The sequence below is a fragment of the Pseudophryne corroboree genome, chromosome 3 (assembly GCF_028390025.1).
Source record: "Pseudophryne corroboree isolate aPseCor3 chromosome 3, aPseCor3.hap2, whole genome shotgun sequence".
NCBI classification, from domain to species: Eukaryota; Metazoa; Chordata; class Amphibia; order Anura; family Myobatrachidae; genus Pseudophryne; species Pseudophryne corroboree.
This window is the reverse complement of record NC_086446.1, coordinates 592,224,619-592,247,409: the sequence shown is the minus strand read 5'-3', so window position 1 is coordinate 592,247,409 and position 22,791 is coordinate 592,224,619. Positions and strand designations below refer to the sequence as shown.

General features: G+C 48.3%; 1 protein-coding gene across 2 annotated transcripts in view; it reads right to left on the bottom strand.

Moving 5' to 3' along the window:
- The window catches only part of LOC135056377 (GTP-binding protein SAR1a), a 46,497-nt gene extending 35,670 nt beyond the window's left edge, over window positions 1–10,827 (bottom strand). The window contains exon 1 of one of the 2 annotated variants that reach the window (XM_063961456.1): window positions 10,665–10,827. The gene's annotated coding sequence lies outside the window, so the exon portion shown is untranslated. Of the gene's footprint in view, window positions 1–10,535; window positions 10,639–10,664 lie in introns of those variants that run through there. The other variant, XM_063961457.1, reaches the window with a different exon arrangement.
- Between the last annotated feature and the right edge of the window lie 11,964 nt (window positions 10,828–22,791).

The window sequence follows — 22,791 nt, the reverse complement described above, 5'->3', positions numbered from 1 at the left end:
ATAGTGCTACTCCGACCTCTAACTGTTCTCTGGACCTTGCCCTTATCAGGAGATCGTCCAAGTAAGGGATAATTAAGACGCCTTTTCTTCGAAGAAGAATCATCATTTCGGCCATTACCTTGGTAAAGACCCGGGGTGCCGTGGACAATCCAAACGGCAGCGTCTGAAACTGATAGTGACAGTTCTGTACCACAAACCTGAGGTACCCTTGGTGAGAAGGGCAAATTGGGACATGGAGGTAAGCATCCTTGATGTCCAGAGACACCATATAGTCCCCTTCTTCCAGGTTCGCTATCACTGCTCTGAGTGACTCCATCTTGAACTTGAACCTTTTTATGTAAGTGTTCAAGGATTTCAGATTTAAAATGGGTCTCACCGAGCCGTCCGGCTTCGGTACCACAAACAGCGTGGAATAATACCCCTTTTCCTGTTGTAGGAGGGGTACCTTGATTATCACCTGCTGGGAATACAGCTTGTGAATGGCTTCCAATACCGCCTCCCTGTCGGGGGGAGACGTTGGTAAAGCAGACTTCAGGAACCGGCGAGGGGGAGACGTCTCGAATTCCAATTTGTACCCCTGAGATACTACCTGCAGGATCCAGGGGTCCACTTGCGAGTGAGCCCACTGCGCGCTGAAATTCTTGAGACGGGCCCCCACCGTGCCTGAGTCCGCTTTTAAGGCCCCAGCGTCATGCTGAGGACTTGGCAGAAGCGGGGGAGGGCTTCTGTTCGTGGGAAGAGGCTGTCTGCTGCAGTCTTTTTCCCCTTCCTCTGCCCGGGGCAGATATGAGTGGCCTTTTGCCCGCTTGCCCTTATGGGGACGAAAGGACTGAGCCTGAAAAGACGGTATCTTTTTCTGCTGCGAGGTGACTTGGGGTAAAAAGGTGGATTTTCCAGCCGTTGCCTTGGCCACCAGGTCCGATAGACCGACCCCAAATAACTCCTCCCCTTTATACGGCAATACTTCCATATGCCGTTTGGAATCCGCATCCCCTGACCACTGTCGCGTCCATAATCCTCTTCTGGCAGAAATGGACATCGCACTTACTCTTGATGCCAGAGTGCAAATATCCCTCTGTGCATCTCGCATATATAGAAATGCATCCTTTAAATGCTCTATAGCATGGGTCTTCAACCTGTGGCCCTCCAGCTGCTGTGGAACTACACATCCCAGCATGCCCTGCATCAGTTTTAGCATGCCTTAATAGCAAAACTGTAGCATGGCATGCTGGGATGTGTAGTTCCACAGCAGCTGGAGGGCCACAGGTTGAAGACCCATGCTCTATAGTCAATAATATATTGTCCCTGTCCAGGGTATCAATATTTTCAGTCAGGGAATCCGACCAAGCCACCCCAGCACTGCACATCCAGGCTGAGGCGATTGCTGGTCGCAGTATAATACCAGTATGTGTGTATATACTTTTAAGGATATTTTCCAGCTTCCTATCAGCTGGTTCCTTGAGGGCGGCCGTATCAGGGGACGGTAACGCCACTTGTTTTGATAAGCGTGTGAGCGCCTTATCTACGCTAGGGGGTGTTTCCCAACGCGCCCTAACCTCTGGCGGGAAAGGGTATAATGCCAATAATTTTTTAGAAATTAGCAGTTTTTTATCGGGGGAAACCCACGCTTCATCACACACCTCATTTAATTCATCTGATTCAGGAAAAACTACGGGTAGTTTTTTCACACCCCACATAATACCCTTTTTTGTGGTACTTGTAGTATCAGAAATGTTCAAAACCTCCTTCATTGCCGTGATCATGTAACGTGTGGCCCTACTGGAAAATACGTTTGTTTCCTCACCGTCGACACTGGAGTCAGTGTCCGTGTCAGTGTCTGTATCGACCTGAGGTAACGGGCGTTTTATAGCCCCTGACGGTGTTTGAGACGCCTGTACAGGTATTAACTGATTTGCCGGCTGTCTCATGTCGTCAACAGTCTTTTGTAAAGTGCCGACACTATCACGTAATTCTTTCCATAAGACCATCCAGTCAGGTGTCGACTCCCTAGGGGGTGACATCACTAACACAGGCAATTGCTCCGCCTCCACACCATTTTCCTCCTCATACATGTCGACACAGCGTACCAGCACACACACAGGGAATGCTCTGATAGAGGACAGGACCCCACTAGCCCTTTGGGGAGACAGAGGGAGAGTTTGCCAGCACACACCAGAGCGCTATATATATACAGGGATAACCTTATATAAGTGTTTTTCCCTAATATAGCTGCTGTATATATTAATATGCCAATTTAGTGCCCCCCCTCTCTTGTTTTACCCTGTTTCTGTAGTGCAGGACTGCAGGGGAGAGTCAGGGAGCCTTCCTCCAACGGAGCTGTGAGGAAAAAATGGCGCTTGTGTGCTGAGGAGATAGGCTCCGCCCCCTTCTCGGCGGCCTTTCTCCCGCTTTTTTGTGGAAAACTGGCAGGGGTTAAATACATCCATATAGCCCAGGAGCTATGTGAGATGTATTTTTAGCCATTTAAGGTATTTTCATTGCGTCCCAGGGCGCCCCCCCCCCCAGCGCCCTGCACCCTCAGTGACCGGAGTGTGAAGTGTGCTGAGAGCAATGGCGCACAGCTGCGGTGCTGTGCGCTACCTTATTGAAGACAGGACGTCTTCTGCCGCCGATTTTCCGGACCTCTTCAGTCTTCTGGCTCTGTAAGGGGGCCGGCGGCGCGGCTCCGGGACCCATCCATGGCTGGGCCTGTGATCGTCCCTCTGGAGCTAATGTCCAGTAGCCTAAGAAGCCCAATCCACTCTGTACGCAGGTGAGTTCGCTTCTTCTCCCCTTAGTCCCTCGATGCAGTGAGCCTGTTGCCAGCAGGTCTCACTGAAAATAAAAAAACCTATTTAAACTTTTACTCTAAGCAGCTCAGGAGAGCCACCTAGATTGCACCCTTCTCGTTCGGGCACAAAATCTTAACTGAGGCTTGGAGGAGGGTCATAGGGGGAGGAGCCAGTGCACACCAGCTAGTCCTAAAGCTTTTACTTTGTGCCCAGTCTCCTGCGGAGCCGCTATTCCCCATGGTCCTTTCGGAGTCCCCAGCATCCACTAGGACGTTAGAGAAAATATGTTTAATGGTAGAAACATAGCCCCTAACCGGAGTAAAAGTAAAAGTATAACAAGCAGTCATTATGCACTTAAATGTTTTGATTCATTTGGCATGCAGGTTATTATGTAGAAATACAATTTATGCTATATTTATATAAAATAAAGACTGAGGTACCCCTTGCAACTACATGTCTTACAATTAACTGAATAAAGAACCCATATATAAATGAATGTGTGGACAGACCTAAAAGATCAGGCTGGTTGGATTTTAGGACTCATATAACATGGTCAGGATATACAAATTTACTGTCCAAACAGATCTGATAGAATAATGAGATTTGTGGCACCCAATAACATAAAACTGCTCAATGTAGGTCTATTAGCACTTCTTCATCTAAAGCAGGGATGGGGAACCTTCGGCCCTCCAGCTGTTAAACTACACATCCCAGCATGCCCTGCAACAGTTTTAGCATGGCCACATAGCAAAACTGTAGCAAGGCATGCTGGTATGTGTAGTTCAACAACAGCTGGAGGGCCAAAGGTTCCCCACCCCTGATCTAAAGCATACTTTCCCACTGTCCAGTCTCCAAGTATCATATATTTAGATACATTTATCCGCTCCTTTAATTAAGACATCATGTCACCTGAAGACAAGGTGGTGAGTGCCATCTTAAGCCATAGAAGTCATCAACATAATTCTCAGGGATACTTCTCTATCACAGAAAAGTCACAACTAATACACGTCCTTCTAACACAGGTGACAGAATGAGGCCCACACATGAAGAGCATGCTTTTACCATTACTAAAACAGAATGTAGTCATTAGGGTGACAAAAACAATGTCAACAATTATTAAGGCAACATTCATAAGGCAACATGTCGAAGTTCTCAGAATGAGGGCAAAAGTTTTGCGTCCACTGACTGACGAACCAGTTCAGCCAACTGTTAGTGTTTGCTGCCAATAAAAGCATTCCAAATTCACCATAAGAGTTCATAAAATAAATCTTTATGGTGTAAGTCCGAACGAATCAAGGATTCCAGTTGTCTCTCTATCTTGAATTTCATATATACTGACATGAATGCGGCAGTGGTCACCAAATACATGGCTTGTCAGGGTGCGATACGCAGCAAAATTCGTAACGCGTTTTACATGCACACTACCTGCTTTGTCAGACTGATGGTGCCAATTTCAAACCGGAGCTAAATCTCTCATTAATAACTCCCCGTGGTAATCTTCCTCTTGTGTATACTTGTCATTTCGCTATCAGGAGTGCGAGAAGCACTATCACACACTCTGTTCGAGAAGCAACAACCACAATCACTACATCCGGAGCAGCAGCAAGCCCAACAGACTGTTACATGGTAACCAGGGAAACAAAAGTTCTCAGAATGTCAGAATGATGCTATTAGGGTTAGGTTGTGGGTCAGGAGGGATAGGCAACTGGAAGGGAGGGGGGGGGGGGGGGGGTATGTTAGGGTTAGGCACCCGAAGGAGGGTTAGGTATACTGCAGGTACATTAGCCGGAATGGGGTTCCATCAGTTGACTCAATTGAAAGTGACAGTCAAGGACAACTGCAACCAGGACCAAGAAGTCACCACAGGAGCAGGTAAGATGCCACTGGGCCATCAGGGTCGATATGTCGACATTCTGCCATGTTGACATTTCATCAGTGTCTACATGGTAAATGCCGACATTATTACCTTGCCAGCAGTCTCACACTGAAACAGATTTAGATTAATGACCTGAGAAGGAATAGCAACACTGTTTGGCCGCCATACACTAGTATGATTTGGCCCTTTTCTACACAAATCGTGTGAAAAGTGTGAAACCGTGTGTCATTTACTTCCGATTCAATGTCCCGTGCGCACTGGATCGGGGACGGAGATTGTCACTGCTGCACCAAGGATACCTCATATCCCGAAGCAGTGAATAGGATCGCATGCAAAATGACCGCATACAATGTATCGTATGCAATATAGTTGCCGGCGGGGAGTTGCCAAGGTATCGCATGCGATGCTACATGCGATACCTCAGCTTACTGTATGGCCATCTTAACATGCGCAGTCTTTGAATAACCGTTAGTAGAACAGTGTTCATAAACTGCAAGCAATATCAGCTGTGTATAGCAATTCAATAAATAATCTGTACAAAGCATCCAAGATATGTATCCACAGGGGCAATTAAAATCAGTGGGATGTGTTTCCAGGCACTGTCGCAACGCTCGGCTGCACACATGCGCTATATGCGGTACCTGCAATTTTACAAGTTTACCTGAGCACCCATGGGGTTCGAGAAAAACTTGCTATACTGCTGGATGCAATACTCCGTTCCAGAATGTTACAGCGCAGTCATCCTGTATAAAGCTAAGTACACACTAAAAATTTTGCTCAATGTAGACCGATGAAAAAAAATCCCTATACTACAGCTACAGCAACCCTGATAATCTCATTCACATCTCTCCCACACACTCATACCCCCTATCCTGTGCCCTCTGGAATGCCAGATCGGTTTGTAACAAACTGGTCCCCACTCATGACCTTTTTATTTCCAAATCCCTACACCTACTAGCCATTACTGAAACTTGGATTACGCCCTTTGACACTACTTCTGCTGCTGCTCTCTCTGCTGGGGGCCTCACATTCACACACACACACCCCGACCTGGGGGTCGCCATGGAGGTGGTGTTGGGGTCCTTTTACCTTCTAGTTACTTCTACCAACTCATACCACCAGAACCATCCCTTACATTCTCAACATTTGAGGTCCATGCCATACGCCTCTTCCAACCAGTACATCTTAGAGTAGCTGTCATTTACCGCCCCCCCTGGCACTGCTTCCAAATTCATCGACAATTTTGCTTCATGGCTTCCTCACTTCCTCTCTTCTGACATTCCCTCCATTATCCTAGGCGATTTCAACATCCCTATTGACATCCCCACACAATCCCCTGCCTCTAAACTCCTTAACCTTACCTCTACACTTGGTCTCTCCCAGTGGACCTCCTCACCCTCCCATGTGAATGGGAGCTCACTGGATCTGGTCTTCACTCACCGCTGTGATATTTCTGATTTTTCCAACTCCCCATTTCCCCTCTCTGACCACCACCTGCTCTCCTTTAACCTATCTCTCTCGACTTGCCCATCTCTGCCTCCTAAGGCTACCATCACTAAGCGTAACATTGAAGCTATTGACACTACATTCCTTTCCTCCCTGTTTGACTCACTTCTCTCTCCTATTCTCTCTCTCTCATGCCCTGAACAAGCCACTTCCACATACAATGCATCCCTTACTTCTGCTCTTGACTCTGTTGCTCCACCAACCACTATTCACCCTCGCAAATTAACACCTCAACCCTGGGACACCAAATGCACCAGATATCTGCAAAAATGCTCACGTACTGCTGAGCGACACTGGAGGAAATCACGCTCTAAGGCAGACTTCCTCCATTTCAAACTTATGCTCTCATCCTTCAGTGCTGCCCTTTCTCTTGCTAAACAGTCATACTTCAAGAACCTCATCTCCTTCCAGTCTTCCAACCCCCGGCGCCTCTTTGCCACTCTCAACTCACTCCTCTGCCCACCTCCACCTCGTCTCCCTTCCTCACTCTCTGCTCTTGACTTTGCCAATTACTTCACATCCAAAATTGACTCCATACGTCAGGACATCACATCACACCAGTCCATCAGTAACCAGCTTTCTCCTATCCCTTACCAACCCTCCCCATCCCTCGCACCTACTCTGTCATCTTTCTCCCATGCATCTGGAGAGGAAGTCATGGCCCTCATTCATTCCTGTCCCCTCACCACCTCCCCACTTGACCTTATCCCCTCTCGCCTCCTCCGCTACCTCTCTCCTTCTGCTTGTTCCCATCTTTCCCACCTTCTCAATCTTTCCCTCTCATCAGGCACTGTCCCCTCTGCCTTCAAGCATGCACTCATCTCTCCTATTCTTCAAAAACCTACACTTGATCCAAACACTCTCTCCAACTACCGACCCATCTCTCTCCTCCCTTTTGTCTCCAAACTCCTTGAGCGTATTGTCTACAACCGTCTTACTTCCTTTCTTTCCTCACACTTACTGCTTGACCCATTCCAGTCTGGCTTCCGTCCTCTCCACTCCACTGAAACTGCCCTCACTAAAGTATGCAATGACCTCCATGCTGCTAAATCTAAGGGACACTACTCTATACTTATTCTACTTGATCTCTCTGCTGCTTTTGACACTGTGGACCATCCTCTCCTACTGCAAATTCTTCACTCCATTGGTCTACGGGACACTGCCCTCTCTTGGCTGTCCTCCTACCTTTCTGACCGTTCTTTCTCTGTCTCCTCTCATGACTCCACCTCCCCCTCACTTCCACTAACTGTAGGGGTACCCCAAGGTTCTGTCCTTGGTCCTCTTCTCTTCTCTCTCTATACGTCCTCACTAGGTAAGCTCATCAGTTCTTTTGGTTTCCAATATCATCTCTACGCTGATGACACCCAAATCTATCTTTCCTCTCCAGACCTCTCCCCTGCTCTCCTCACTCGTATCTCCAACTGTCTATCTGCTACCTCTTCCTGGATGTCCCAGAGCTTTCTTAAACTTAACATGTCTAAGACCGAGCTGATCATCTTCCCTCCCTCCCGCATAACCTCACCTCCTACAATCTCATTATCTATTGATGGCACTACTATCTCCTCTAGCCCCCAAGTGCGCTGCCTTGGAGTAATCCTTGACTCCTCCCTCTCCTTCAAACCACACATTCAGCACCTCTCACAAACCTGCCATTTTCATCTAAAAAATATTTCCAGGATCAGACCTTTTCTGACCCAGGATGCTACTAAGACTCTTATCCACTCACTGGTCATCTCCAGACTGGACTACTGTAATCTGCTCCTGACTGGCATTCCTGACAAATACCTCTCTCCACTGCAATCTATCCTCAATGCTGCTGCCCGGCTCATCTTCCTCACCAAACGCACTACGGCCACCTCTCCTCTCTTACTAGACCTTCACTGGCTCCCCTTCCCTTTCAGAATCCATTTCAAGCTTCTCACACTCGCTTACAAAGCCCTCACCCACTCCTCTCCCATCTACATCTCTGACCTTATCTCCCTTTACACTCCCACCCGTCCTCTTCGCTCTGCTAACGCACGCCGACTCTCCTGCCTACGGATTACTTCCTCCCACTCCTACCTCCAAGATTTTTCACGTGCTGCACCACTTCTTTGGAATTCCCTACCTCTCCCCCTCAGACTCTCCACCTCTCTACAAAACTTCAAACGGGCTCTCAAGACCCACTTCTTCACCAAACCCAGCCAAATCTCATCCTAACCCTCTGTTCTACGCTCTCTATGTACCCCAACTGTGTCACCCCTGTCTGTCTACCCCTCCCCTCTTAGAATGTAAGCTCTCACGAGCAGGGCCCTCTTCCCTCATGTGCTTATCCTTTCTTACTTTAATAATCTTCAACTGCACCAATTCCATCAGTCTTCTGCCACCTGATACTTATTCCAGTGTCATCTGCTGATGTAACTATGTTTATTTACCCTGTACTTGTCCTATACTGTCATCAACTGTAAGTTGCTGTTTTCCTGTTTGATTATTTGTTTATGTACTCTGTAATTGGGTGCTGCGGAACCCTTGTGGCGCCATATAAATAAAGGATAATAATAATAATAATACTACCCAATAATAGTTTAGTTCTAAATGATCCCTTTGTTCAAAATTGTCACGCCAATAACTTCTCCATACACTTTCCATCAGCTGAGTATCGTACACACAATATTTTCAAAGCGATCCCAAAATGACATGAACAACATAATGTGTGCAGCACACGATATATGGTGAGCAGATTCTACGCCATTTGAACTCACTGTTGTACCTTGGTGCAGCATACACAATAAGCAATTATTGGGCCAACAACACAATATCTATCAGGTCGGCCTGAAAACTGTGTACCTAGCTTAACTGAATTGGCCCCCATATACAAGATACAGGAAGTTAGAATGCTGAACAATCATCGCAAAATCCGACCAACACGTCACTAGCTAATAGCTTTGTACAATCCGTTCCAGATTGTGATCAAATGTCTGCATGGCCTCAGTACTGAATGTGGAGCACAGAACAGATATTTTGCGCAGCAAAATGTTTCCAAGTGTCCATATCAATATTACCGGTAGCCCCGGAAGTAGTGGATTGACTTATTAGAAGTCTGCAGACTGTAACCTTCCATGAGCAGCACTTCTCTAACTTCTGTCTCTGCGGTACTTTATATCTGACTTGTATTTTGAATGATTTGCAATGCTGACTGCTCAGTGCAGCAGTTTGTGATGCAACGCAACAAAACAAGGTTGAATAAAGTAGTTCCTACGGAAACACCTTCTATACTGTTATAGGGACTGTGTCTGCTCAGTACAAGTAAATAATAATTGCTAAAATAGTTTCTATTTTACTAGAATTATAAAAAGAAGAAGAATATGCAAAATACAAATGCAAGAGTATTAAGTGACACAACATTGCACATCGTATGTCTCTATTACACTGGTGGAGAAGAAACCATTAGTTTACTACATTATCCTTCTACGTCAGATTACACCTCCAGCAAATGTGCCAGTATTTTCCACATAACATATATTCACACACAACTTACATTATTGTTTGTTTGTATTTAAGTGTGTACACATTTGAGCGACTACCATTACTGTAGATCACTTCTCTACCTTTATTATCATACACCTGTCCCCTACACAAACCATACATCCTCTTGGTGCAGAGAAGCAGTATGTAGGTAACCAGTGTTAGCAGCCAGTGCCATCACTACATGCACTAATACTTTTAACAGGAATTGCTACAGACCACAAATAACTCATTTCTAATATGGTAATGCAGAGGGACGCACATAGGTTTTGGTTGGCTTACTCTCAATAATGAGTCATCAACCAACTGCACCTCATACCTGTACAGAGAGTGACCTAGCAAAATACAGCCTTACGTACCTAAATTATTACACGCATCTATTATGTATTGTATCAAACGCCTAACTCCCTTTATTAAATTATAAGCAGTTCCCTATTGCCTCCTGTAAATACCAAGTCAAATTTTATTACTGTTTCTAATTGTAAAGTGCAAAAAATATGCTGGTGCTATATAAAGCAATGTCAGTCTTATTATTAGTAATAGCATTATGTGAGGATATGTGGCTGCTCAGAGGAAGAGGAGTCTCCATAGGATTGTGCTGATCATCCAGCTCTGACAACCATGGTATGAGACATACTGTAAGAACTAAAAGGCAATGTATAGCCACAGGGCCTGGGTCCGCATGCATGTAACCTGCCTGATGCCCCCAGTGTTCCAGCCAGAGAGCCCCCTCCTTCGCCCCAGCTTGCTCTGTACCCCCAGCAGGAGGAGTATGAGGGCGAGCTCAGAGCCTGCAGAAGACATAGCAGTGTCCCCGTAGCCCGGCCAGTTCCCGGTCCCTCTCCCTTCCCCCTTACCGCTTTGGGTCGGGACCCAGCCCTGCTTAGTGAGGCCTTCCCGGCACTTGTTTACCCGACTGTCCCAGGTGCTATCCCAGCCAGCAGCCGGCCTCTCCCACCCCAGTAGCAGAACACCCATCACATCACCTCCTCCCGGCTCTCCTCTTCTCCCCGTTCGGTACCCGGCGGCGGCGGCTGCGGCGACTCCTCCTCTTCTCCCGGCCCGGGGCCTTAGACACCAGCGAGTAAGAGAGAACGGACACCGCACACCGGAAATACGTAGCAGAAAGGGCAACCCGGTCTGTCAGCAGGAGGGAGAATGGCTTCGCTGGGCCGCACTGCGCATGCGTCCTGGTATTGGCTAATGCGTGTGAGCACAGTGGACTTGCGCGGTAGAGCTAGGTATGCGTGTCAGACTGTCGCGCAGGCGCAGTAATGCGAAGTCGGGGCAATGCGAACTCCATGGCTGCGTGGCTCTTCTCGGGTCATGTGACTCTTGGATGACGTTGGGATAGAATGTCACTGGGAGTTACCGGTGTGTGTGTGAGTGTGTATGTTATGTGTGTGTTGATGTACCCTATACATTGTATAGGGTATGACGCGTGATGCAGTCTTTATTACACGTTGCAGAAACCTTTTGCGCACTACATAAATAGTGCACACATGTACACAGAATATATACACCACTGCTCTGCTAAGGGTGAGAGCGACTCTCCCAACGGTTGATTCTATATCGGAGTGGGAGAAGGGACCTTCTGACGTATGTAGGGGAGGAGACACGTCACCAGGGGGAGAAGCTACGGGCGAACAGGCAGTGACGTGCGGTGAGGTCATTGGCTGGGGAGGCACTGACAGATATATATATATATATATATATATATATATATATATATATATAGATATAGATATATATAGATATAGATAAAGATATATATCTATAGAGATAGATATATATCTATATATATATATATATATAGTGGTCGAAGTGAAAATTTTGAAGTGGGGGTATGCAAAAGTTAAGGATGCAATTATGCAGAAAAGGGGGCGTGGTCACCCAATAGGGGGGTGTCCAGTGTAGCAAAACCCCTTATACTATCTACAGTGGCGGATCTTGCCACGGGCAAGCAGGACTTTTGCCCGGGGCGCCGCCTTCCGGAGGGCGCCGGCGCCATCCGGAGGGCGCCGCACCATGGCAAGATCCTCCACTGTCAGTGTGCGCCCCAGCAGTGTCCCCCCGCTGTGCCCCCCTCCCGCTGTGAGAAGGGAACCAGACGCTATGCGCAGTGGCGTAACTAGAAATTTTTCTCCCCCAAGCCAAAAAATTCTTCTGCGCCCCTCCCCCCCCCCCCCAATTGGCACTAGGAAAGGGACAAACATGTGCGCGCCGAAGGCGCGCGGCGCCAAAAAGGGGCGTGGTTTTGTTTAAATGGGCGCGGCTTCGCATAAAGAGGCGTGGCATTGCAGGAATGGACTACCTTATACCCCAGTTTTGCAACCTGCACGCCCAGACGTTAGCCACCACAGGAAAGAAAAATAATCCTGATTCATGCCCCTTCCATTATTTGTCATTTTTCCTCCTTATAGTAATGCCCAGTATACATTATGCCACATACTGCAAAGGCCCTCAGACATTATGCCACACACAATAATGCACATGACACAATATGCACACACCGTAATGCCCCCGACACATTATGCCACACACCGTAATGTCTATGACACATTATGACAGGAATCGCAATGCCCGTTATACATTATGCTACACACTGCAATGCCCCTGATACATTATAGCACATACCACAATGCCCATGATATAGTATACCACACACCGCAATGTCCGTGATACATTATGACACACACCGCAATGTCCGTGATACATTATGACACACACTGCAATGAACCTGAGACATTATACCACATACCACAATGCCCATGATATAGTATACCACACACCGCAATGTCCGTGATACATTATGACACACACCGCAATGCCCGTTATACATTATGCCACACTGCAATGACCCTGAGACATTATACCACATACCACAATGCCCGTGATATAGTATACAGACACCGTAATGCCTGACACATTATGCCACACACCGCAATGCCCATTATACATTATGCCACACACTGCAATGACCCTGAGACATTATACCACATACCACAATGCCCGTGATCTAGTATACCATACACCGTAATGCCTGTGACACATACCGCAATGCCCGTTATACCCGTTGCCACACTGCAATGCCCCTGAGACATTATACCACATACCACAATGCCCGTGATATAGTTTGCCACACACCGTAATGCCTGTGACACATTCTGACACACACCGCAATGTCCGTGATACATTATGCCACACACCGTAATGCCCATTACACATTAAGTCCTACATTAAGGCTTCTAATTACTTTTAAATTACCTGCTCGTTGCCAGGGGTTTCATGCTCTTGGTTCCATGCACGGTGCCAGGGGTTTTCATGCTCAGGGTGTCATGCTCGTTGCCAGGTGTTTCATGCACTCGGTGTCATGCTCGTTGCCAGGGGTTTCATGCACTGGGTGTCATGCTCATTGCTAGGGGGTAGTGCTTGTTGCTAGGGCTGTGCTCCCAGTGCCACATATGTCCTCAGTGCCAGATATTCCCCCACGGTGCCAGATACTCACATGCCCCCAGTGCCAAATATAGCCTCTCCCCCCAGTGCCACATATGCCCCCAGTGCCAGATATTCCCCCACAATGCCAGGTGCTCACGTGCCCCCAGTGCCAAATATAGCCCCCCATGTGCCAGGTACACATACAGTGCCATATATGCCCCCTCAGTGCCCCCCCAGTGCCATATATGCCCCCTCAGTGCCTCCCCAGTGCCATATATGCCCCCTCAGTGCCATATATGCCCCCTCAGTACCCCCCAGTGCCATATATGCCCCCCAGTGCCATATATGCCCCCTCAGTGCCCCACCAGTGCCATATATGCCCCCTCAGTGCCATATATGCCCCCTCAGTGCCTCCCCAGTGCCATATATGCCCCCTCAGTGCCCCCCAGTGCCATCTATGCCCCCTCAGTGCCCCCCAGTGCCATATATGCCCTCAGTGCCCCCCAGTGCCATATATGCCCCCTCAGTGCCATATATGCCCCCTCAGTGCCCCCCGCAGTGCCATATATGCCCCCTCAGTGCCATATATGACCCCTCTGTGCCCCCCCAGTGCCATGTATGCCCCCTCAGTGCCCCCAGTGCCATATATGCCCCCTCAGTGCCATATATGCCCCTCAGTGCCACCCCAGTGCCATATATGCCCCCTCAGGCCATATATGCCCCCTCAGTGCCCCCCCAGTGCCATATATGCATACCTCCCGCAGTGTCCCGCGATGGGGGGGGGCAGTTGGGAGTCTCCTACAGTCACTGCTCTGCATAGCAGAGCAGTAGTGAATAGACGCTGTGCGCATGTGCACAGCGTCTATTCAGCGCAGACAGTGGGAGAGAGGGCATGCCAGCAGCTCACAGAGCGCTGGGCATGCCCCCTCAGTGACGAAACGGGGGCGTGGCCCGCGATCGCGGGTCATCCGCGAAGCCACGCCCCCTTTTCATAGGACACGCCCCCGACACGCCGGAGACTCAGAGGGACACAGGAGAGGCGCACGCTGTGCCCTCCGTGTCCCTACTTCACAGCGGGGGGCTAGTGACAACAGATTGACATGCGGTCGTTCGTCCGCATGTCAATCTGCTCTAAATCAGTGGCGGCGCCCCCGCAGCCCCTCTTTCCCAAGCCACCGCGAGGGCTGCGGGGGCAGTAGTTACGCCACTGGCTATGCGTCTGGTTTCCCTTCGTGGCGCTGGTCCTCCCCCGCTCTGAAGGGAATCAGACGCTAAGCGTCTAGTTTCCCTTCATGGAGAGGACCTTTGGTGTGCGACCGCACAGCATTGTGGCATAGACGCTAGGGGTCATAATTGACCTCTAGCGCTTATGCTGTGCTATGGGAGAGACGTCATGACTGACGTCTCTCCCATAGATCCGAGGAGAAGAGCGGCGCCGGTCTGCAGGGTCTGGAAACAGGAGCGGGGTACAGTAAGTATACTTTTTTTTCTTTCTTTTTTTTCCCAGCGGCGCTACAAATGGGGGGCGTGACTGACCACGCCCCCATGTTAAGCCACGCCCCTAACTTTTGCCCGGGGCGCCGCAAGGGCAAGAACCGGCCCTGACTATCTAGTACTGATGCCCCTTTCACCTTATAGCACACGGTACGAGCTGAAACTCACATTATAGCACACGGTACAAGCCGACATTCACATTGTAGCACACGGTACGAGCCGACAGTCACATTGTAGCACACAGTACGAGCCGACAGTCACATTGTAGCACACTGAATGATCCGACATTCACATTGTAGCACACTGAATGAGCCGACATTCACATTGTAGCACATTGAATGAGCCGAAATTCACATTGTAGCACACTGAATGAGCCGACAGTCACATTGTAGCACACTGAATGAGCCGAAATTCACATTGTAGCACACTGAATGAGCCGAGATTCACATTGTAGCACACTGAATGAGCCGACATTCACATTGTAGCACACTGAATGAGCCGACAGTCACATTGTAGAACACTGAATGAGCCGACATTCACGTAGCACACTGAATGAGCCGACAGTCACATTGTAGCACACTGAATGAGCCGACAGTCACATTGTAGCACACTGAATGAGCCGACAGTCACATTGTAGCACACTGAGCCGACAGTCACATTGTAGCACACTGAATGAGCCGACAGTCACATTGTAGCACACTGAATGAGCCGAAATTCACATTGTAGCACACTGAATGAGCCGACATTCACATTGTAGCACACTGAATGAGCCGACATTCACATTGTAGCACACTGAATGAGCCGACATTCACATTGTAGCACACTGAATGAGCCGACAGTCACATTGTAGAACACTGAATGAGCCGACATTCACATTGTAGCACACTGAATGAGCCGACATTCACATTGTAGCACACTGAATGAGCCGACATTCACATTGTAGCACACTGAATGAGCTGAAACTGTGACAGCAGGGACAGTCAGAGTGACGACAGGGAGAGAGAGAGTGACGACAGGGAGGGAGAGAGAGTGACGACAGGGAGAGACAGTGACGACAGGGAGAGACAGTGACGACAGGGAGAGAGAGTGACGACAGGGAGAGAGAGTGACGACAGGGAGAGAGAGTGACAGCAGGGAGAGAGAGTGACAGCAGGGAGAGAGAGTGACAGTAGGGACAGGGACATTAACGACAGGGAGAGAGGAGACAGCAGGGTAACATTACCTCATTTGTTGCTGGTAGAGGTGAGCGGTGGGCTGCTGGCGGCGGCGGGTGGCTGGTGGCGGGCGGTGGCGAGCGACGTGCGGCTTGCGGTGGTGAGCGGCTGTGAGCTGATACAGCGCTCTACACAGCCGCCAGCCGCTGTGCAGGGACAGGGAGCAAAGGATGCGCTATATTGAACCCACCACACCGCTGTAATTGTGGTGGGATTAACAGTGAAGATTGGCCGCGTATGGACCAATCCTCCTGTGCACTGCTTCTATCTAAGGTGCGCTGGGGAACCCGCCGCCACTGCCACCTGAACTGTGGATGCTGTGGCTGGGGGTGGGAAGGGATGAGTCCCGCTGGGTGAGCGGCGGTGGAAGCCGCTGGCGGACTCACCCTCTTCCTATGTGAGGCGCGCTGGGGAACCCGCCGCCACTGCCGCCTAAAATGCGGTTGGGAAGGGAAGGGATGTGTCCCGCTGGGTAAGCGGCGGTGGAAGCGGCTGGCGGACTCACCCTTCCTGTAGTGGCCAGGGGCAGTGGCAATGAATCAAGCGCACACTCTCCTCCGGATTATGCACCCCCCTGTAATCTGGCTCTGCTGCCGGGTCCCACTGCCACTTCCACCCGCCGCGACGCATTGGTGATTGGACAGTGGATCCAGGACTGGATCCACTGTCCAATCACAGCTGCCTCCATGTCAACGCGGCACTTAAAGAAGTGCCGCTTTCAGCATATTTTTTAATGGGCTTTTACAGCCCAAGTGCTTGGCCTCGCCCCCCGCATTTTCCCGTTCCCATTGTCAACGGGAGGCACTGCTATCAGTGCCTCCCAAACCAATTTAAAGTATTCAAATTAATTACATAATATAAAGATGATACTTATAGCACAATATATGTGCCATAAGTATCTTCTTTGTATTATTTCAATCATTAATGACAGGGGAGGCACTGCCTCCCCTGACTGCACGTCCCTGCGAACCGGGTACCCAAAAAGTACCCTCGCGGGCTCGCTTCGCTCGCCGCGCTTCGGGCTCGGTGGCTCGCTGCGCTCACCACCGGATTACTAAAGGTAATAGTTGTGGCGTGGATAGTAGAGGAACTATCCCGCTGGCCTAGCCCCTCCCCCTTGTGTAGTGGCTCCTCCCCCAGATGGAAAAGGTCCCTTAACCCACTTGATTCTAGCATCTACCCTCTCCCCAACCTTCCCTCCCACTTTCTGACTCCAAATTTTTCGGTATGTGATGTCTATGATAGTGTTCTTTTTTCTGCATGTAAAGTGGTACATAGAGCAGTTACACAATGTACACATGCATGCTTTCCTACAAGAAACTGTCGTTAGTCACTGCATAAGCATATCCTATATTATATATTAATATACGGGTATTCAATTATCCGCAAATTTTTCGACCTATTTAATTCCAAACGGGTTTCACGTGAAAATTCTTGCAGTGAAAAGTGCAGGTGAAAATGGGGAAATCAACCTGTACCCCAAAAAATGCTAAACTAACATAGGAAAACAGAAGAGAAGTGTATTAGAGATCACATTAGAGAGTTTTTGGGGACTTAAATTGTGTGAAATGGTTGTTATATGCATTTTTTTTAAAATGCAAAAAAAATGATAGAAAGCAAGTTTTTTTGAGCAAAATAAATGCTCTCATTACATTTGGGGTACATGAAAATGGGTATAAGTATATATTTGGGTCATTTTAGGGTACTTTGAAAAAAAGTGGAAACAGACCGATTACTCCCATCTGCAAGCCTAAAAACATCTGTCCCACTCATAAAGCACCCCAATATACCTGTCCCATACCTTGAATCCCAATTTCCATCACTTTGTACTTTTTCACCCCAAAAATGACATATCATTATTGGCCAATTAAAAATAATTAAAAACCTCAACGTGCCTAATTAGTCATTAAGGGGGGTGTCCAAGGAGTTCTGTACCATATCCAAACATTTTTACCTTAAAATAGTGACTTTTTCCAACTTTTCACCTGCTTCAGAGTAGGTGAAGTGAAATTAGTGAAAAAATGATCACCGATAAATTTCCCCGGAAAATTGAATAGGCTGTAATTGCGTTTCGCAGGAAAAGTCCGGTTTTTCGCGCGAAAACAGGACTTTTCACGCGAAATGTTCGTTATCGCTGCTAATTGAATATACCCCTAAGGCTTACGCTGCTGCTCCTCACCTCTATTGGGGGAATTCAAGTGTTTTGTGCGCCGGCGGCCACTAGATGGCACCCAATTGAGCAATTCAAATGTTGCTCTTTTCGGGCACACACAGCCACCGGCACTGACATTACAGTTATGTTGTTCGCTATTTTCACAGGCTGGTAACTAGTCCAGTTATAAACTGTAACACAAGTCAGGCATAAAAAGTGTTTCCTTTCCAAATGCTCAAATGCTGATTTCCGTCTTTTATTTACAGTTAGTTCCTGGGACAGGACATATTTGGATTATTGTAATATTTCTATCAGTCTTATTTTGACACCCTCCTAAAATCATGTTCCCAAGGGGACAGATTGGTGCAAGGTCTGTAACCCATCATGGAGAACAGTTTTGAAAACTTTTCTACAGTTAGGGGTCTATTCATGAAGCAGTGAAAAGTGTGGAGAAGTGAGCCAGTGGAGAAGTTGCAACCAATCAGCTTTGAAGTAACATTTATAATTTGCATTCTATACAATTGTACAGAGCAGCTGATTGGTTGCCATGGGCAACTTCTCCACAGGCTCACTTCTCCACTCTTTTCACTGCTTCATGAATAGACCCCTTTGCCCTTGTCAGGAGGGGATGCAGTTAAAATACCAACGCCAGAATCCCGACAGCCAGTGATATACCGTCAAACAGAGCCGGCCCTAACCAATAAGATGCCCTAGGCAAGATTTTGGCTGGTGCCCCCTTGTACAGACGCTAGTTGAGCCTCTCACCCTGTACATCTTTCCCAGCACCATCACCCCTCACCCATAGCAGTTCTCATTTTGGTGCTCCTACAGCCTATATTTTAAATAGGAACAGTGCGCACATTCAGTGCGAAGCCCAAAATGGTGCATGTTCTTGCTGGGAAGGGGCATGGCCACACAATAATACCCCCAGTTGAAATTACGCCACACAGTACTGCAACAGTAGTGCAACTTTATTCACATTATATCATGCAATAGTGTCTCTTACTCACGTTACATAACACGGTAGTACCACGTTGCTCCTCACAGTAGTGCCCCTTATTCATATTACACCATACCATATTGCTCTTTATTCACATTAGACCACACAGTAGTGCCCTTTCTGTACGTTATGCCACAAAGTACTGTAGTACCCCTTATACACATAATGCCTCACATTAGTAATGCATTTCGTGTGCAGATAGAGCCGCAGTCACACTTAGAATATAGGCATGCTGCATATCATTTTAATCAGCAGAAGCTGCTTGCGCCCCAAGGCATTCCAAATGCCCTAGGCATTTTCCTAGTTTGCCTATGCCTAGGGCTGGTTCTGCCTCCAGACAGAAACCAGACCACCACAGGTAATTCCCACCCGGTCTAAGCGAAGTGAGCCACTGGGCCCAAAGCATATCGAGCGCAGCGAGCCCGCAAGGGGACTCGCTCCATCGCTGACAGGATTCCGACAGACGGGATTCTGATGTCGGTATACTGACAGCCGGCATCCCATCTTGCCAGTAAAAAACACAGATCCTGTCAGGGGAAATATGATAGAAACTTTCAAATATGTCAAGGGTTTTAACAAAGTCCAGTCAGGAAACTTTATTCAAATGAAGAGAACTATTAGAACACGAGGACATGCCCTGCAACTGGATGGAGGTAGGTTCGGGGAAGTTTGAGGAAAAATTACTTCACAGAAAGAGTAGTGGACAAGTGGAATAGCCTCCCATTAGAGCAATTTAAACATGCAAGGGATAAGGATGACCAATCCCGGGATCGGTGGGATCCCGGGATTTGAGGCCAAAAATGCCGGTATTTGAATCCTGGGATTGAAGGCTCCAATCCCCGGATTCACGGGATTAAGGTGCACATCAGCGAGGTCACGCTGCGCTGCCCCAGCCGAGCACGCCGCATCTGCACTTCAGCACGCCTGTCCTCCAGTCCGCCCACCATCATATTGAACTGCAGAGGACACCAAAGCTTGTGAACTGTGAGTGAGACACTAGTGGCTCTGCTGCAGTGCGGTCACTGTGCTGCTGCTGCTGCTGCCTGCCTCTCACCCGTGGGGACCCCTTTACTCTATAGTGAGTACGTTCTTCTTTAAAAAAAAATGTTATTCTGAACTTGAAATGGGGGTGTAGATTAAAGTACAGTTCAATCTCGGGATTCCCGTGATCCCGGGATTGAACTGTACTTTAATCAACACCACCATTTCAAGTTCAGAATTGAGCATTTTTCAATCCTGAATCTCTGGATTGAAAAAACAGGGTGGGATTGGCCTCCCTACATGGGATAGACATAAGGATAGCCTTACAAAGAAATAAGGATCAAATAAAGTTTGAGGTAAAAATCTAGTAAAAAAAGGGCAGACTAGATGGGCCAAGTGGTTGTTATCTGCCGTCAAATTCTATGTTTCTCTAGCATCCATAAGGGATATTGGGGACAGATCAGTACGATGGGGTGCACTTTAAATTTCTTCAACTGGGTGTGCTGGCTCTTCCCCTCTAGTCCTCCTCCTACAGGTCAGTTTAGAAAAAAAAGTGCCCTCTTGAAGCTCTAGAGTTTTTTCTTCAATTTCTTTTAAACTTTTATTTCTTTCGGTATGCTGTTTGGGCAATAGCATACCTGCGCCATGGGAGTTGGAGGGGGCGGTCACCGGCCTCTTGAAGTGCAGAGCCGCTTTCCCGCAGCAGGACCACCGTCCTGAGGGGCTGTTTGTTCAGTGGGGGCATGGCGCCTTGGCTGTCGCAGCCGCAGCATGCTGCACACCCCTAACGCTGCCTGAAGGTGATCATCGGTGGTGAGTACACACCGGCGGGGTCCCCCCGGGTCACTGTGCGGCAGAAGCGCGGGTGAGGCGTACGGGTCCCTCCTGGGGGGGACCCACTGTAGCCCCTGCGTGAGACTGGCTGAATATTCTTTACCAAGCATTTATGTGAGGCTACAAACACATAGGGAGACATGGTCAGTATAAATATTACACAGTAGCTTTGGCGCCAATCCGGGGGGCGGAGCTACATCAGAGGGGGCTCAGCTGCATTTTGGCGCCTTCCTCTGCATAGCAGCAGCAGCCTCATCAGCTTCTCCATAACGGTCACACGCTGGATCACTGGTACCGGGTGTAGAGGGGAAGATCCTCTATATTGTGCACAAATATCATTACTCTGAGGGAATTTTCATAATACAGTCTCACTGTTGTTTACATATAAAACGCTGACAGCCTCACTAGGGCTGTGCAGCGTTGGGTGCGTTGGTGTCATCTCTCCTGTGTCTCCTCTCACATGCAATAGGGCAGGCATGTATTGTATTCCAGGCTGTGTTGTATGTGTATTGTACCTGTTTTTCTTCACAATGGTAAAACAGAAGTTATGCAGTGTATGTAATGCTCAGTGATGTGCGGTGAGGTCATAGATTGGGGAGGCACTGATGGAGATTTTATATATATATATATATATATTTTTTTTTTCTTTTCTCTGACGTCCTAGTGGATGCTGGGGACTCCGTAAGGACCATGAGGAATAGACGGGCTCCGCAGGAGACTGGGCACTCTAAAGAAAGATTCAGGACTATCTGGTGTGCACTGGCTCCTCCCCCTATGACCCTCCTCCAAGCCTCAGTTAGATTTCTGTGCCCGGCCGAGCTGGATGCACACTAGGGGCTCTCCTGAGCTCCTAGAAAGAAAGTATAGTTTAGGTTTTTTATTTTACAGTGAGACCTGCTGGCAACAGGCTCACTGCAGCGAGGGACTAAGGGGAGAAGAAGCGAACCTACCTAACTGGTGGTAGCTTGGGCTTCTTAGGCTACTGGACACCATTAGCTCCAGAGGGATCGAACACAGGACCCGACCTTGTCGTCCGTTCCCGGAGCCGCGCCACCGTCCCCCTTACAGAGCCAGAAGCAAGAAGGTCCGGAAAATCGGCGGCTGAAGACTTCTGTCTTCCTCCAAGGTAGCGCACAGCACTGCAGCTGTTCGCCATTGCTCCTCATGCACACCACACACTTCGGTCACTGATGGGTGCAGGGCGCTGGGGGGGGGGGGCGCCCTGAGCAGCAATAATATACGCCGTGGCTGGCAAACTAACACCATATATAGCCCCAGGGGCTATATAGGTGTAAATTAACCCCTGCCAGACGTTTTAAATGTTGAAATATGGACAACAGACTATGGTTTTGTTTATATGCATGTAGTTACCGTACAGGGGCAGCAGATGGCGCTGTATAGTTACAGAGATGTAGTGTTTGTCTGTTGCATATGTTATGTACTTGTTTGTTTTACCTCACATGTGTTTTTTTCTAGAAGAGTCTCTGTGGGAGAAGGACATAAGCTGATGATACTGAAACCTGTTGTATTGATCCTGCTTATTTAAGTACTATATAAACAAGATATACATCTCAAGTCTCGTTCTGTCTGTATACAAGGTAACTCCTGAGGTAATACTTTATCTAAGGCTCCCCACTGCACACCTATGGTATCGATCCATCGCACTATACCAACAGGTTATGGGCCCAGACTGGAGTCTGTACAAGATAAAGTTTTCAGGAGTGCATCCTAAGCAGCATCCAGATCACGAGTCGCACTGCAAGTCCCAGCAGGCGCAGACAGCAGACTGTGTAACGCACAAGAAACAACCCAGGAGAACCTTGGAAAGAAAACTGTGAGTAAAACAAGTTTAATACCACAGAAGAATAGAGAGATCTATACAAGGAAGGGTTATGGCAAATTACACAGATCTCAGACTAGCTGCAAGCAAGCTTTCTAATGAGAACTATCAAACATGGAAGTTTAAAGTAGAAATGCTATTAACCAGAGATGATTTATGG